Source organism: Thermobia domestica, chromosome 2, assembly GCF_964235325.1.
Source record: "Thermobia domestica chromosome 2, izTheDome1.hap1.1, whole genome shotgun sequence".
Classification (NCBI taxonomy): Eukaryota; Metazoa; Arthropoda; class Insecta; order Zygentoma; family Lepismatidae; genus Thermobia; species Thermobia domestica.
In genome coordinates this window covers 327,154,711-327,172,568 of record NC_137455.1, presented here as the reverse complement: position 1 = coordinate 327,172,568, position 17,858 = coordinate 327,154,711, and the positions used below count along the sequence as shown (strand labels likewise).

At 34.0% G+C, this 17,858-nt stretch overlaps 1 long non-coding RNA gene across 1 annotated transcript; it reads right to left on the bottom strand.

The window, feature by feature from the left end:
• Positions 1-266: 266 nt before the first annotated feature.
• On the bottom strand, positions 267-16,573 carry LOC145678684 (uncharacterized). Its single transcript, XR_014130425.1, has 3 exons — positions 16,495-16,573; positions 10,648-10,729; positions 267-1,098 (listed from the first exon to the last, which is right to left on the bottom strand). It is a non-coding gene; the product is annotated as an uncharacterized LOC145678684 (long non-coding RNA).
• Positions 16,574-17,858: the final 1,285 nt, after the last annotated feature.

The window sequence follows — 17,858 nt, the reverse complement described above, 5'->3', positions numbered from 1 at the left end:
AGTCAATGCGGTATATTTATAGTCACCTGTTGTATGGGTTGTATAAGAATGTTAGTACGTTCTTTTCCCCATACTTTCAGACGTTGAGAAGGTATTCTATATTGAGATTTTGTAAAGGGCACTGTTCCTCAAAAATTGGATCCTTACTATATATTAGAATTAGGTATTACAAACAATTAAACACACAAAAGTATTATATTAGATTTTGAAATTTTATTTGAAAAACCTTGAGGCTACAAAAATCTAAGAATATAAACATCTAAATGCTCATAATACAGATACCTGACAAAATACAATTAGAAATAATCATATAAAAACGATAAACGACGAGTTATTTTCAGTGCATAATGTACACTCATGTCCAAAATGATTGTCTCTTATCTATAATTGTCTTCTTGTAAGAATATAATTTGATAATGATTTTGCATGGTATTTTTAATACTGATACTATGTGTATAATCGGGAAATATATATTTGTGGTAAATTTCATAGAAAAAGAATTATAAATACGAAAATTAGAGCGAGTGAAACAAAATGTTGCTAAATGGACAAGAAAGTTTTATTTTCGTTTTATTGTTCTTGTTTACTGCTCTTTTGACATGAAATTTTCCACATACAATATATTTATAGACTTGCGACAATAATTTTGGACATGACTATACATAGAAATTTTAATATTAATACTTATTTACAACAATATAACTGACAAATGATCATACTATTACTCGTAAGATAATGGGTTATAAAATACAATATACAGTACGTCAAGAGTAAACAGTAATAAGAATGGATATCCCTTAACAGCAACTAACATTAAAAAAAAAATGGAAATTTGCATGAAACAGAACTGCTTAATATGCATGTTTATGCTTGTAGATACTATGTACTCTTCCTAGACCAAACACTTATGGTCTATTCTCACAACGAATTTTGCAGTGGCTGAGGAATTTTATTTATTTGAGCTTCCAGCCAATCCAAAACAATCTGATAATTCTTATTCATCCAATGAACTTGACTTTTCACTCGTATAATGTTCTGCTGCATTAGAAACGAACCCAGAGCAAGTATACGTTTGTTGTTTGATGCGAGACTCTCAATCTAAAATGAAAAAAAAAAAAAAAAGACAGAATTAAAAATTTTAAGTAATCTATATATTATATAAAATTGAAAATCACTTTGTTTGTGACTCTAAATGTCCTGAATCGCCCGACCGATCTCGATCAAATTTGTAACATGGATGACGTTCGAGGCTGGGCTTGTTATAGGCCAGTGGTGTCCAATTGTAGTGAGCCTGAGGGCCATCACCGCCTTTACTAGTAAGATGGAGGGCCGCAGCTAATAATAATAATAATAATAATAATAATAATAATAATAATAATAATGACAATATTATTATTATTATTTTTATTATTATTATTATTATTATTATTATTATTATTATTATTATTATTATTATTATTATTATTATTATTATTATTATTATTATACTACAAAAGAAAAGAATAAAAATGTATTTGAAATATTACATAGGCCTATCTATTCAGTGTGACAAATGAGGGTGACTAGCAGCGATTACAAGGACTGGGATATCTACATCCATTCCTGTTGTTGCGAGTCGAAGGAGATTTAGAGAAGAATAATCTACAAGACAGCTTCTGAAGCGATTCTTGATGCTGGAAAATGCACTTTCACAGAAACAAATGCTACCAAACATTGACATTGTTTTCCGACCAAACTCACAAAATTAAGAGAAACGTGTTGCCATGGATGCCCGCACCTTTCTGTTGTACAGAAACGCTAAATGAATGCCTTATTTCGAAAGAATGGAAACATTAAAAGAATGAATATACGAAAATAGTATCAGTAATAACAATCGTAAATCGCGATTGCTCTGTGGGCCGCAGTAAATGTTTTGGCGGGCCGCCCTTTGGACAGCAGTGTTATAGGCTATTCACTTTGATGATAGAACTGAGGAGTGGAGAAGACGACCCGCTCGGGACAGTAATGCTCCCAGATGTATGTTTTTTTCGCGCGCTACTCTAGCCAGCTGTTTTACGCGCTATCCTAGCCAGTTGTTTTAAGTTGGTCACAAAATTTATATCATGGATTACAAGGGAAACAAAACGAGCCCTAAATCATGGAGTACAAGGGGAACAAAAGGAGTCCTGCGGGGCTTCTAACCCGTTCCTACTGCCACTACTACTTATCTGTACAAAAGCAAGTAAATCACCTTCTTGAGTATTATTTTCATATTATTTTAATTTAAAACGTGTTATAAAAATGTAAAAAAAAAAAACTTTCCTCGGGCCGGGTTTGAACTCACGATAAAAGAGACTTTTGTTACTAAAGATATGCCACATTGACTTGATCCCTAGTATTCCGTTGCGAGCGCTGCTAACGGCTGAAGGAATTCCACTCGCTTTCCCTCGCTTAGCAACAGCCGAACCCTTATTGGCTCAAAGCGTGGGTGTATGAGGGTGTGAGCTTTAGTTCACATTTTTGCCACGGCTCAAGACATTTTGGCAGCACAATAGCATGTAACGCTAACCCACTCGGCAACGAAGACCGACAACAATACACCTTTGATTTCCGCTATTTGAGTGCAACGTGGCAAGAAATGGATAACACCAACCAATCAGAACTGTGTTTTTCGTTCCTACTTCCGGGAGCATTACTCTCCTGAGCTAGTCCTGTGAGGAAGGGGGAGGGGGTATTAAAATAAATAAAACTTAACAACTCCTGAACCACTCGACCGATCTTGATCAAATTTTCAACTTAGATGAGGTTCAGGCCTGGGATCGTTTCTATGATTTAAATTTGAAGGAGCAACGTAGGGGAGAAGGAGGAGGGGAGATATATAAAAATCAATTTATATAAGACTGAAAGTTATTATTTCTGTAACTTAATAACTCTTGAACCATATGACCGATCTTAATCAAATTTTCAAGATACATGAGATTCGGATCTGGAAACATTTCTGTAATTTCATTTTAACGGTAGATACTAGGGGAGGGGTAAGGGAGGAGGACGTATAAATAAAAACTAATAAAACCTAATAACTTTTGACCACTCAACCAATTTCGATCAAATTTTCAACATATACGAGGGCCGGGCCTTGTATGTTTTTAATCGTTTCACTTTGACGAGCCAATCTAGGGGAGGGGGAGGGAAGATATGCGTTAAAAAATTAAAATTAAAATGACTGCCTTTGTGACTTCATCACTCTTGAACCACCCGACCGATCTCAATGAAAGTTTCAACATACATGAGTTTAGGGACAGGGATTACTTTAGGCTATTCACTAAGACGGTGCAACGTAGGGGAGGGGAGGGGTAGAGAAATTTAAAAATGATAAAAAATGATTGATATTAGTGTTGAATTCGTAGTTTTTGGGGTCGATGAGAGAAACAGTGACACATCTGATGTTGTTTCAATCTAAGTTCAGCCCTGGTTCTTGGGGAGGGGGAGGGTACAATGGAGGGGAGCGGGATAAACATTTAAAAATGATCGAAAATGACTAATATTAGTGTCGAATCCATAGTGTTAGGAGTAGCTGAGATTAACAGTGACAATTCTGATCCGTGTGCCGCAGCACGGAGGATGGGGAGCTATATAATAATAATAATAATAATAATAATAATAATAATAATAATAATAATAATAATAATAATAATAATAATAATAATAATAATAATAATCGAAAATGGCCAATATTAATGTCTAATCCATAGTTTTCGGGAACATTCAAATGGACAGTGACATTTCCGATCCGGTTTGAATCCAAAATTAGCCCCGCCACTTGGGAGAGGGGAGAAAGAGATATATAAAAATGATCGAAAAAATCCACTATCGGTGTCGAACTTGTAGTTTTCTGGGTCGCTTAGATGAACAGTGATACTTTCGATCCCGTTTAAGTTCAAATTCAACTTCGCAATTTGGGAGAGGGGGAGGAAGAGATATTTAAAAGTGATCGAAAATAACCGATATTACTGCTGAATCCACATTTTTTTGGGTCGCTAAGATGAACGGGACACTTTCGATGCCATGGCCAGTAACATGGGGAGGGGGAAATCTCTCTCTCTCTCTCTCTCTCTCTATATATATATATATATATATATATATATATATATATATATGATCGAAAATGACAAATATTGGTGTAGAATCCATGGTTTTCGGGGTCGCCGAGATGATCAATGATCTTTCCGATGCCGTTTAAATCGATGTCATTAAAAATGAAAACAGCATATTTCACGGGTACTAAAAACATGAGATACGAAGTTGTGCATTTAAATTTTCATTTCAACCCAGCGAAGCGGCTAATTATATGCTAATTGTTTCTAAAAGAAATAAAATTTTAGACCGGTAATGACGGGTTACACTTTATTTTAAAATATTTATATATTATCATTATTAACATTATAAATAATTTCAAATGTATTGTTTTTGTTTATGTTTACATAGCAGTAAATAACTTAACATACTTGCGAAAAGAGCTTCAAACACAAACGGTAAGTTAAATTTCAACGACACAAACTTAAAGATGTTCTGAATTTCAATGTTTGATCACTTGGTTTATGTTTGGTTTGGCATAGGATACCATTAACAGAAGACACTCTTTTCTCTCCGAAGTTGAACATTTGAGTTCCATAATTTGTATAGGTGTAATAAGTTGAGAAAATGTCAATTTTCTACGTTCATTTAATTTAAAAATTGTAAGTTATCCAAAATTGTTGTATACATAATATACTAGCATCAATTACCCACCTCGTTGGGTTAAAATAAGAAAAAAATAGTAATATGTTGTTAGTCAGTCACTTTTTATTATTACTAAAGCTCTCTGATATTGGTTATTTTAGATCATTTATATATATATATATATATATATATATATATATATATATATATATATATATATATATATATATATATATATATATATATATATATATATATTGCATATATACAGGGTGGCCCATTTTAATCTTTCCACGGAAATATTTCAAAAACGGTTGAACATAAATGATCTGAACAAAAACTCAAATAGGAAATACCATGGGGCAACGCGGTGCCCTCCAGAGCCGCTCTTCAAGGAGCCACGGGGCTCTTTTAAATGGAAACATGGAGCGAGTAACACCTCGTTCGATAGATCTTTAAAAACTAAAAGAGCGACGTGACAAAAGATTTGTCATAACGATCACCGTATTCAAAATGGCAGCCAAGATATGTTACCTATATCAGATAAACGTCCAGTACCACTAATATGAAAACGGTTGAACATAAATGAACGAAACAAGAACTCAAATAGGAAAGCCATGGAGTAAATCGAATGATGTTGTCGCGGTGTCCTCCAGGGCCGGCTTTTATGGGGGCCCAGGCCCAACTTAGAAATTTTACACGAAAATATTGGTCAAGTGATACCAAGTTCGATAGATCTTCATGCACTTAACAGCGTTGTGGCAAAATATTTTTCATATGGGTCACCGTTTTCAAAATGGCCACCAAGACATGGTGTCTGTATCAGATAAAACATCCAGTACCACTAATATGAAAATTGTTGGAGATAAATGAACAGGATAAAACTCGTATAGGAAATCACAGGAGGTATTTATCATTTCACGCTCGAGAATAATCCAACGGAGAAAAAGATTATTAAAATATAAGTGACATAATGCTAAAGAGGAAATCTAATTCTTAGAAAATTATCTTTCCGATCTCCCTCTGTAAGTTTGTGAAGCGGGAATGAATGGTAAAATCTCAAATGAGAACCCTACTTATACTTGCAATAGGTATGGTTTGTCTGAAACACTTGGGTATACAAGTGACTGGTACTGTAATGAACCAACATTGTACAGACGGCTTTTGACCAACGTTTGTACACATTGTTCTAAAATTGTATTGTTCGACAAATTGGTTTCCCATTGCAGTTGTTTCATTTTTGCACAAATCATTGTCAGTAATCAAAATGAAAGGTACCATTTAACAAGAATTTTACCTACTTTTTTCCATTACAGACATCTATCTCTTATAAAAACACATTTCAGATAATTTTGTTGTGTAAATACAATTTGAAAACACCTAAGGTTCTCATTTGCAATTTCACCGTTCCTTCCCGTCCCACTTCCCACTTACGGAGGACGTTGGAACGATGATTTTTTAGGAATTAGATTTCCTCCTTTGCGCTATGGCACATTTACTCTAATCATCTCCTCTGTTGCAACATTTTCGAGGCGTGGAATGATAAATACTCTTTGTGATTTCCCATAGGAGTTTTATTCTGTTCATCCGTTATTATCTTCAAATGTTTTTATATTAGTGGTACTGGACGTTTTATCTGATACAGACACCATGTCTTGGCAGACATTTTGAGAACGGTGACCCGTATGAAAAATCTTCTGCCCCAGCGTTGTTTAGCGTATGAAGATCTATTGAACGAGGTATAACTTGATCCATATTTTTGTTTAAAATTTCTAAGTTGGGCCTGGGCCCCCATGAAAGGCGGCCCTGGGGGGTATCGCGGCAACATCATTCGATTTGCCCCATGGCTTTCCTATTTGATTTTTCGTTTCGTTCATTTATGTTCAGCCGTTTTCATATTAGTGCTACTGGACGTTTATCTGATAGACCTACAGGTAACATATCTTAGCGGCCATTTTGAATACGGTGATCGATATGACAAATCTTTTGCCACATCGCTTTTTAGTTTTTAAAGATATATCGAACGAGGTGTCACTCGCCCTATATTTCCATTTAAAATTTTAAAGGTGGGCCCCGGTACTTCTTGTAGAGCGGCTCTGGGGGGCACCGCGACCTCACCATTCGATTTGCCCCACGGTATTTCCTATTTGAGTTTTTGTTCAGTTCATTTATGTTCAACCGTTTTCGAAAGAAATATTTCCGTGGAAGAATTAAAATGGGCCACCCTGTATATATATATATATATATAAAATATTTCAATGACCTTGTCAGAGCTATATGCTCCATTTAACAAGTGGCAAATAAAATAATCGATGAGCTAAATTACAATAAAAGAAAGTATGCAAAATTCTAAGAAAAATTTGCAAATACCAGACAAATTATAAGAAAGATATGTAAATACATTAATATAATGCAAAAAAATGATGCTAGGAATACAAAAAGTAGAAAAGAACTAATACAGATAATACAAAATATGTGTAAATACATAGAAAATGAAAAAAATGATGAGGCAATGATGGAAATACAAGAGTGAATATTGATATATAAAGTTTAAAGCACATAGCTACATTGAACATTGTTAACTTACAGTAATTTCGAATTATAGATACATATTGAGCATAAGGCATAGAAAAATCAATCTTTATACCTTCATAATTAACTGATTGTGAAGATTACACAATCTAATTGCTGGCGAATGTTATATTGAATGATGTTTGACCTACTTATAGAAAATGGTATATGTAATCTTAAACATACAGATTTAACATTTAATTTAATATATTGCAAAAAATCTTGCACATCGACAAAATAATTAATAATCTTATACAATAAAATATTTTGTGTCTGCAATCTACGAGTAATTAGCATAGGCATAGAAAATTCTAACAATAAAGCAAAATAACATACTCTATTTAATTTAGCCGATCTATTATACTTTTAAAAATAGAAACAACAAAGAAATTTATATTGAACACGTTCTAAGTCATCAATGTGAGTTTGAAAATAAGGACTCCAAATTTCAAAAGCACATTCAAGTTTACTCCGTAAAAATGTGTAATACAAAATTGTGATTGCAGAAACGTCAGTCATAGATTTTGTTGTTCTTATGATAAATCCTAGACTTTTATATGATTCAGAAACTAAACATTTCAAATGTAAACTAAATGACAGTTTAGTATCAAATGTAATGCCCAAATTAACAACAAAATCATTATTACCCAACAGAGTTACATTGATACTATAAGCATGTTTTCTGAGCATCTTTTTCTTAGTAAAAGTAATGACGGAGAGCACTTATTAATATTAAATGGTAAATTGTCAGTTACACTCCACTGATAACAAGAATCAATATCTTGTTGCAGATTGTCAGAATCTGTAATTGAATTAATCTGCTTGTAAATTTTTAGATCATCAGCGTCTTAGCCCCTTCCCATCCCCAAGTTGTGGGGCTGTATTTGGATTTAAACGGCATCGAATGTGCCACTGTTTATCTCAGCGATCCCGAAAACTATGGATTCGACACTAATATCGGTCATTTTCGAACATTTTTATGTATATATACATATCTTCTCCTTCCCCTCACTTAGTTGCAAGGCTGAATTTGGATTTATCCGGCATTGGATACGTCGCTGTTCATCTCAGCGACAGCGGAAATTATGGATTCAACATTAATATCGATCATTTTCGATCATTTTAAAATATCTTCCTTGTCCCTAGATTGCAGGGCTGAATTGGGATTTAAACGGCATTAGAAGTGTCATTGTTAATCTCAATGACCCCGAAAACTATGGATTCGACACTAATATCGGTCATTTTAAATCATTTTTATATATCTTCACCCTCCCCAGATTGCGGGACCGCATTTGGTTGAGTTGAGTTGATTTTGAGTTTAACGTCCCTTTTCAGCAGCGAGGCTATATGAAACGTGGACCTACTGATTAACGTGGAATCCGAACCACATGAGCTCCCGCCGGGAATCGAACCCAGGTCTCCCGCGCCAAAGGCGGGACCGCATTTGGATGTGGGCAACATTGGAAGTATCACTGTTCATCTCAATGAGTTTGAAAACTATGTATTCAAAACTAATATAGATCATTTTCGATCAGTTTTATATATCTCCCCCCTCTCCCAGATTACAGGGTTGAATTTGGCTTTAAAAGGCAACAGAAATGTTACTGTTCATCTCAGTGACCCCAAATACTACGGATTCGACACTAATATCGGTCATTTTCAATCATTTTTATATATCTACCCCTCCTCATCCCCTACGTCAAAGTGAAATGATAAAAAAAAAAAAATATTCCAATATGTTGAAAATTTGATCGAGATCGGTCGGTTGATTCTAGGGGTACGAAGTCACAAACATAGTGACTAATTTTTACGTATATAAATCGTATTTTTACGTAACGGCAAATTGTGGAGGCGTTAAAATATTAAATAATACTTTTGATAAAGTGGATACTTTCAAATATTTAGGATCAATATTAACAGACGAAAATCATATTCACGAAGAAATTAAATGTCGACTAAAAGCAGGGAATTCGTGTTACTATTCGGTTCAAAATCTCTTGTCGTCGCGAATTCTGTCGAGGAATTTGAAGCTTAAAATATATAAAACGATAATCATGCCTGTTGTTCTGTATGGTTGTGAAACATGGTCGCTTACTCTGAGGGAAGAACATGGACTGAAAGTATTTGAGAACAGGATCCTGAGAAGAATATTCGGACCCAAGAGGAACGAGAATGGGGAATGGCGGAAGCTTCATAACGAGGAACTACATAGTTTATACGGTTTACCCAACATTGTTAGGGTCGTCAAGTCTAGGAGGCTTAGGTGGGCAGGTCATGTAGCTAGAATGGAAGAAAGTAGAAACGCTTTTAAAGTCTTGACTGGTAGACCCATAGGAAAACGACCATTAGGAAGACCTAGGCGCAGATGGGAGGACAATATTAAGATGGATCTCGCAGAGATAGGAATACAAAGTAGAAACTGGATGCAATTAGCTAAGGATAGAAGTCAGTGGAGAGCTTTTGTGAACGCGGCACTGAACCTCCGGGTTCCATAGGCCATAGAGTTAGTTAGTTAGTTATAAATTATACCTAAAATAAATGAATAAATCGTTTTGAAGGATACAAGGATTATCATATTCCTCGATCTTCTGCAAATACAACAAATACTAAACAATATTAGCCCATCAGAATACAATTCAAAGACCTAGAATAAAATGTTATATGAAGTAAATGATACATTAAGACATTAATTTTCAAATGATGAGTATGCAGCATTGAAGCATGCTTTTACTATAATCAGAGAAATGGCAGACAGAAACAGACAGAGCAAAGAAGGGGAAGAGGGGAGACAGAAGAATGATCTAAAGAAGTGTTGCCAATGTAAGTGGAAATAAAGTTCCACAAGTGAAGACTATGCAAAACTACCGATGTTACCACCACTTTTATTAACGTCATGTATTGCGCCTGCTTATGTTAGTTTTTTTTTTCCCAAGTGCTTTACGAAGAATGGGAAACACAAACTTACATCAGAGTATCCAGTCGGTAATAACAGTGTTGAGGTCTGTATAATCATTTCCGACCAGCCGTTGTATGAAGTAGAAGTACAGTCAGAGAGAAACACAAGAGGAAAGGAGGAGAAGACATGAGAAAGGAGGATCAAATGAACAAGTGTTGCCAGTGTATGTGTACTTTTGAATCTACGTGTAATTGTGCCTACGAAACCAGCGACAACGATATCGATGTTCTTGTCTGCTTATCAACACTGTCTTTTATCAATGTCAAACAACCAGCATGCTCCTTCCCCTCTTTGTGCGGTTTATTGATAAATGAGAGAAGAAAGCAGTTATGTTATAGACCATTCAGTTGGAAATAAATTATCTCACATAATAATAATAATAATAAACCAAAAACCTTTATTGCGCCTTAAGACTTACGTACCTCTTGGAATTCGTATTCAGTATTCAAGAAATCCGCAATTGCATTGAAATACTTAGCTATGATTTCTGAATCGGAGTCAAAACTGGAAAAGAAGAATAAAAATAATTTATGAATTTATCATCCACAATTACACTAACCCATACATAAATTTACGAGTAACAATGTGAATTAACGTGCGAAAGTAAATTCATGTTTAATTGAATCATAATCACCCAGTTCTTGCACATTATGTACCAATAAATTGAAAAGGGGTGAGGGAAAAAAGTCATGCGCAAAGAGAGCGCTATAATAATGTAACGTAAATTAGTCGTGAGTGGGAACCCTTCAATCATTATGTAGATATTCATGAAACTACAAGCTTATGTTTATTCATATAGGACTATATCATTAATTTGTTAATCCAGAACATAAGGTTCAACCAAAGTGAATAAACTTTCATATCGGACTTCCGAAGAGAAATTAATACAAAACGAATGACCGTGTTTGTATAACTAGAATTCCCAGTCACGACTCCCTTTTCGGTTTTATTCGAAATAGGAAAAGAAAAGATAAGGAAAGGGAGACGAAGATAGGATAGGAGGAGAGGAGGAAAGATAAGGAAGTGAGAAAAGGAGAGAAAAACTATTACTGGATATTTTTTAGGAATACAGTGAAGAAAAATGAATGGTTGTTGAATCGAGAATTCTTTACAAGTAGGGCCTACTATTGAGGATCTATTACGAAGGGGATCAGAGACACAGGTTCACTCATACACCCCAGACCTAGATCCAGGTGGCCTCGACTACTGGGTTATACCAATCCGGCCCTGAGAGAGATAAGAATGTTTAATTTAATGGTTTATCTGTTATTTCCGAAAAAAACTCCACTAGTGTCCAGTACTTGATGTACAAATCCTGAGATCGATCGTATATTTAAATTGGCCGAAGAAAAAAAATGTTGAACTAACATATATTCTTTGTAGATTATGGATTCGGAGATTCCCAAAAGATGATCGTTTGTTCCGGCTCTTTCTGTTCTCTTTGCTTCCCCTATAGAACCGATTTAAGTTAAGTTAGTATTCATCTTTAGTAAGTGTGATTGTTAACTACTGTTTATCACAGACAATTACACATATATTACGGAAATTAGTACAATGAATTAATATCAGCGTTACAACTTAAAACTAAATCTACTATTCAATCACACACACCTTTACACAGGACAATGTATAAACCGAGTTATATTCAGTTAAGGTAAACTAAACTAGCTACTTTTTATAAACATTTATTTACATCTATTTAAAAAAAAATTGAAATAACAAAGAAAACAGAAGAAAATTATGGATACATGAATTGTTAAAATTTATATCATTAACATGCACAGAAATGCGTTATTACGCAATAGTATCATGTAGTACATTTTTATATATATTAATGAGTTTAATTACATTAATAAGGAAAAAAATGACATTTTAGATATTCTAGATTCAATTTGAAGTAACTACATATCAAAGAAAAGAAAAAAAAATCCATCACGAATTTATAGTTTTATTTGAATAAAAAAATCTTTAATAGAGATTTAGTTGAGTCTCTGCCTCTTAAGAAGAAATTTCGACATTTGAGTCCTCTCTCATACGTCGACAAAGACGTTATTAATCAGTAATTTCATATGCACCATTTATAGTGTTCATATTCACTTTTGGTCGGTCGTCAGAAAGAAAAACATATGTATCTAAGGGAGAATATATATATTTATCTCGTTGCATCACACAATACACTCCACAGAGATTTAGTCCATATTCACAATTACCAAATAAATATTTGACACATTAAATCTTTAGATCAAAGTTTATACCTAATTGTAGGGAGCAATCTTTCGTTACGAATCATTTTGGCGAATTAAGTCTTCGGACCAAATCCTAGATCCTTTATACTATTTGGAAATGTATCGAATTAGTTATAAATCAAATTCGGGAGCACCAAAATTTTATTTCATTTTCGAATCATAGAGATTTGGATCACTGAACTGGTAAGAGCCAATAGTTATATTTTCAAGTCGTATAGGGGGGATTTGGGGCACACTGTTCCATAAATTATTAGGTGTATTATTCCACAAGAGAACTTCAATTCCGGATTTAGGGTTATTATCACGACCTGCCATCTATTTTATTTACATGCAATTTCAATAAAACGTAAACAGTTAATGGTTACATGCATTATATTACGAAATCTACAAAATCTTACCGTTTACATATTACGCGGCAGTACGCTACAAGTTATGCGTTACTCCTATCGGGTTTTCAAAACTATGACAACCTCTAAACGTCCGGGGTAGATACCGAGCCCTTCATACACATAACTTCATATAACTTCATTTACTTAATTTCACTTTAATATCAATTTCACATTTCGTCTATAATTATCTTTTAGCACATATATTTCTTTCATATTCAATAAACTTTTACACTTTTTGGCTCCATGACCCCTACAAACAAATTTTTATAAGGTTGCTACACTACATATACAGTCCCGAAATTTTGTAATAAATTGAATATATTATTGTTCGCGTGTAACGATCAATTCAACATTTCATAAATTTACATCGAAAATGAGGTTTAGATGAATATAGCAGGCACGTAACATCCCTATATATATATATCTATATATATCTATATCTATATCTATCTATCTATCTATCTATCTATATATATATCTATATCTATATCTATATCTATATCTATATATATATATATATATATATATATATATATATATATATATATATATATATATATATATATATATATATATATATATATATATATATATATATATATATAACAGAGGTTACTCTAAATGTTTGGGCCCAAAAGTACTATAACACCATTACTATTTAGGAAGGTCAATAGAAAGAAAATAAGAAATTGTAACCAGTTAAGCGAGAATTTTCAACGGTCAATGAAAGAGAAAACACACACACACACAAACAATAAAAAAGAATTTAGAATGCAATGTTATAGTGTACCGACCCATCCATCACTCCCGTAGTGGGTCAAAAGTTATAGAAGTTCCTCAGTTGCCGTAAAATACTAAATACCTCCACGAATTGTATCTCTCGATGTCTCAGTCGGTAATTTAAGTTAAAATATTTATACTATATAGTCTATGTTCATGAATCTTAGAACTGTGGGGGGGGAGGTTGAAAAAAATCTTAAGGTAGAGCGGAAGAGAGGGCAGATAGAAGAATATAGTGGCGCCAAAGAAGAGAAAATTAAGGCACTACTCACTACACAGACAAGTGGTCGACTCTTAATATACAACTACTCGTAGCCAAAATATTCTTACGTGCCGAAAGGGGGTTGGCTCACTCAAATGATTAGCTCATGGAGAGCCTTGTTGCCAAGGTGCAAGTCTGTGGGCCGCAAGATCCCAATCCCAAAGGGTCCGCTTGTAAGATTGAAATCCGACCTCTGTATCCGGCCCAGACCAACAAGGTAAGAGGAGAGGGAAAGGGGACCAGGTAACTGCGTCCCCAATATTGAAATCTCTAAAAAAAAAAACATCCGACCCCTCAGAAGCTAATAAGTTCGAGGACAGTAATGAAAACTAAGGTAAGAGTGATAAATAAGATACTCCTAACTAATGATTTGCCAAAATTAAAAAAAAAAGCTGAATTTTGTACTGGTGATTTATTTGGCAAATCTCACCAGTGGCGTCCCCATTCGCCAGGATGCCAAGTCTTGAGATGTCGATTAATTCCGATAACTAACTAATTAAACCAAGAAATAAAACGAGAAAAAATACTTAAGGGGACAAGGAAAGTTCGACATCTGGGTACGATACAAAGTCTTCCGTACCAGTTAATTTGATTTGCATTATCCGACCTGCCGTCTTTATGAACACTGTATGATAATCCAAGTAAGTGACGGGAAAAAAAATCTCGTAATGTCAATGGATATTATAGCTACAGCTAACCGAAACGTAATTTTCAAGTCCCAGCTTTCTCTAACAACCGTTTTGTTTCGTAATCAATCAGTGATCCTTTAGAATCGATTTCTGTATGATGCTACCCCCCTACTGTCAAACGAGATTCTTATGAGCAAATAGTATTGTTATGAGATACCTAACTACGAAGCAAAATATAATCCAAACTGCGTATTACTGTCAGATAACAAACATGGTCGCGTGATGCCTTAGTGTAGGGGTCGAAACGCAAAAGGTTTATAACAGCATATTTATTATATATATATATATATATATATATATATATATATATATATATATATATATATATATATCACTCCACGGATAAAGATACACTGGGCTCAATACGTAGGCATATGGGTGTCCCATCATATATTTACTTTTTACTACATTATATTCATGTAATATCTACATTATCATTTTACTCATACATTTATTCTTTCTCACGACGCCGTACTTTATAGACACCCTATTTCCTATACCTATGCGCAGACTATACACACGTTACATTGTATACATTATACTTCTTCACGCCTCGATCACTACACAAAACACCCTCGAACCTAAGACTCTCTTATCACACACCATATTATATTACATCGCAGTAAAAAAAAAAAAAAAAATCATATACACGTTCACTGAAAGTAAAATTATTCACGATAATACTATTTAAATTTGATAAGCGTATGAAAGCAACAATGGAGTTTATACTACAGCCACGGGAAAAGAGAATTTAATATTGTAATTCCAGAACGGAAAGTAGCATCATGCAGGCTGACTTTAGTTAACGATAAGGGTATTCTTTATTTATCAAGAAATTTCAGTTTCCAAACAGAGCAGAATGTTATAGCTTTCAGAATGGTTCAATTTCATTCCATTTTATATAAATGTCTATTTATTTGGACTGAAAACTATGTCTACTTGGTGTAAATTAGGAATAAAAGATCAAATTTAAACAAACTGAATCACTAATCCATATGATGACGTAACGTAACCAATTGCTAATACCAAAAGTGAACACAATGGCGCTGCTAGCGAAACAGTTTACCCGTGTACTATAAATATAACCTTTACACTACGATTGAGGATACGATATTATGAATTTTAGTTAATTATAAAGACTTTGAGTATAGTAATATGGTTGTAATAGATTCACAGACAAACGATACACTGTCCTGATACCAGTAAAACACTCATTCAAACAGACACTACTTGCTATGCAATCATTAAATCACACAATACATATACTAAAATATTAAGAATTAAACAAACACTAGTAAATGAACATGCTGGTTACGAACATTGCCCTGTATATTTAGGTTTCACTATTTTATACCGGCTCTATTACACTTCGAGGGGAAAAATGGAAGAGAAAACGGGTCCAACTGACCCTGCCGAAAATCAAATCATATTTATAAATGTTCAATGCCCAGGGGCACGTCAACAACTGTTATTAAGGGGCCCCTTTCCTGAAGGGGAGAAGGACCCTAGCTAAAACGCTATTTACCCCATCACCGCTGGAAATAAATCAATTTGGAAGGAAATAGGAGCCCTTGTTTTTAATCTAAGCGTGCATGTTAGAGTCACACATCACAGTATCCATCCAAAACTACTGAAAAGCCACGCTAATACTAGGTGTGAGCAATAACCCTAATACTACAGAAAATTCTTTGCCGTCACTGTCACTCACACTGTTTGAAAAGTAATGATAATTTTGAAAGAAACTGGCCTTGCAGATATCTCGTAACACTATTAGCAAGACATGGCGTCCAACAGAACTCACATATATATTTCACTGATTTGGATTATTTCCGGATGTAATCTAGTTCCTCCAGGCTCCTATTTACTGCCACTCAGTGTATATTTTGAATAAAACTAATGTTACCTTATATTTAATCTATATTCCGGTGATTTTTCCCAAATCTTTCGGACAAGCCACTATATCCTGTTCTCCTCAATAGTTCAGCTTCTGGGACGAGAGTAATTGCGCCCAGAAAGATAACATGGGTTGATTCCTCCAATCAGAACAAAGCATTTCAGCCCCGGAAATACAAAACGAATAAAAAAAATAGTAAAATCTGGATATAACCGGATCTGTAGGTGAACATGGAATCTTAAGAGGGGTGAGAAGGGTTTAAATTACCTTGCCAAATTTTACATTGGTCGGAAAATCCGAAAATTTATATCCAATGGTGGGACTATGTTTCCGTATAACGTCAGAGCGGTGTCAATTTACATGTTCAGAGGCGGGATTTACGATTTATTAAAATGTAAATAAAGATATTATTGCCTAAAAATATAGTTTCTAATGAAATATTTCAATTCGTTGTTTTAATTTTGAATAGAAGAAGATAAATACGTAATTTAGTTAAACCGAAAATAAAACTTAGAAACTTCAATAGGTACAGTACTTAAAAAAAAAAAAAAAAAAAAAAATTGGGGTCCTCCCGACAAAAATTTCCATTACACCGACTGTAATGACACATTACAAAATTATAAATCTTAAAACAAGCGTGTCAAATTCGTGGGCCGCATATCGTTCTTAATTAAACTTTTCTTGCCTTCGGTTCACTCCGAGAAAATAATATTTTACTTCACAAGATCTCATGATATTAACCTTCAAAATTTTGACTTTTTAGAGTCTTTAGAAAGGTTATATTCTCGGATTCTTTATCATACAGAAGTGCTTTGTTATCGTGCTTCACCCTTCTAGAAATGTTCTAGAAATTTGCCGCAAAGATACTTTAGAAATCAAATAACAAACACTAGCTTACTGCTGGATCCTTTCTGGTTACGAAATCTTTGATTTATGTTGATATTGTAAGATTTCAATTTAAAACTACAAGGAAATTACATAAGTATTACGATCATAATTGCTTAGCTAAAAACTTCCGAATGCTTTGTAGAAAAGCAGTTATAAAAACGAAGATTTGATATACTTATCAACTTGTCCTAACACAGTAAGAACAAAACAAGTTCAAAAGAACTTGTTTTTATGGAAAATGTTTGGCGACAAGCTTCAGTGTTTGAAGACTGTATTCGAATAAATATTCCGTGATTTTAGTTTTTATGAAAATGAGCTTCCCTTGCTTTCTGTCATTTTTTTTTTCAACTGACGCGGAGAAAGTGCCAACTCATTTACAAATTGAATTAATATAGATTCAACTCTTAAAGCAAAAATTCATTGAAGTGGGTAACCTCGAATTTTACAAATATTTGCTTGCGTGGTTGCCAGAAACTCTCAAAATT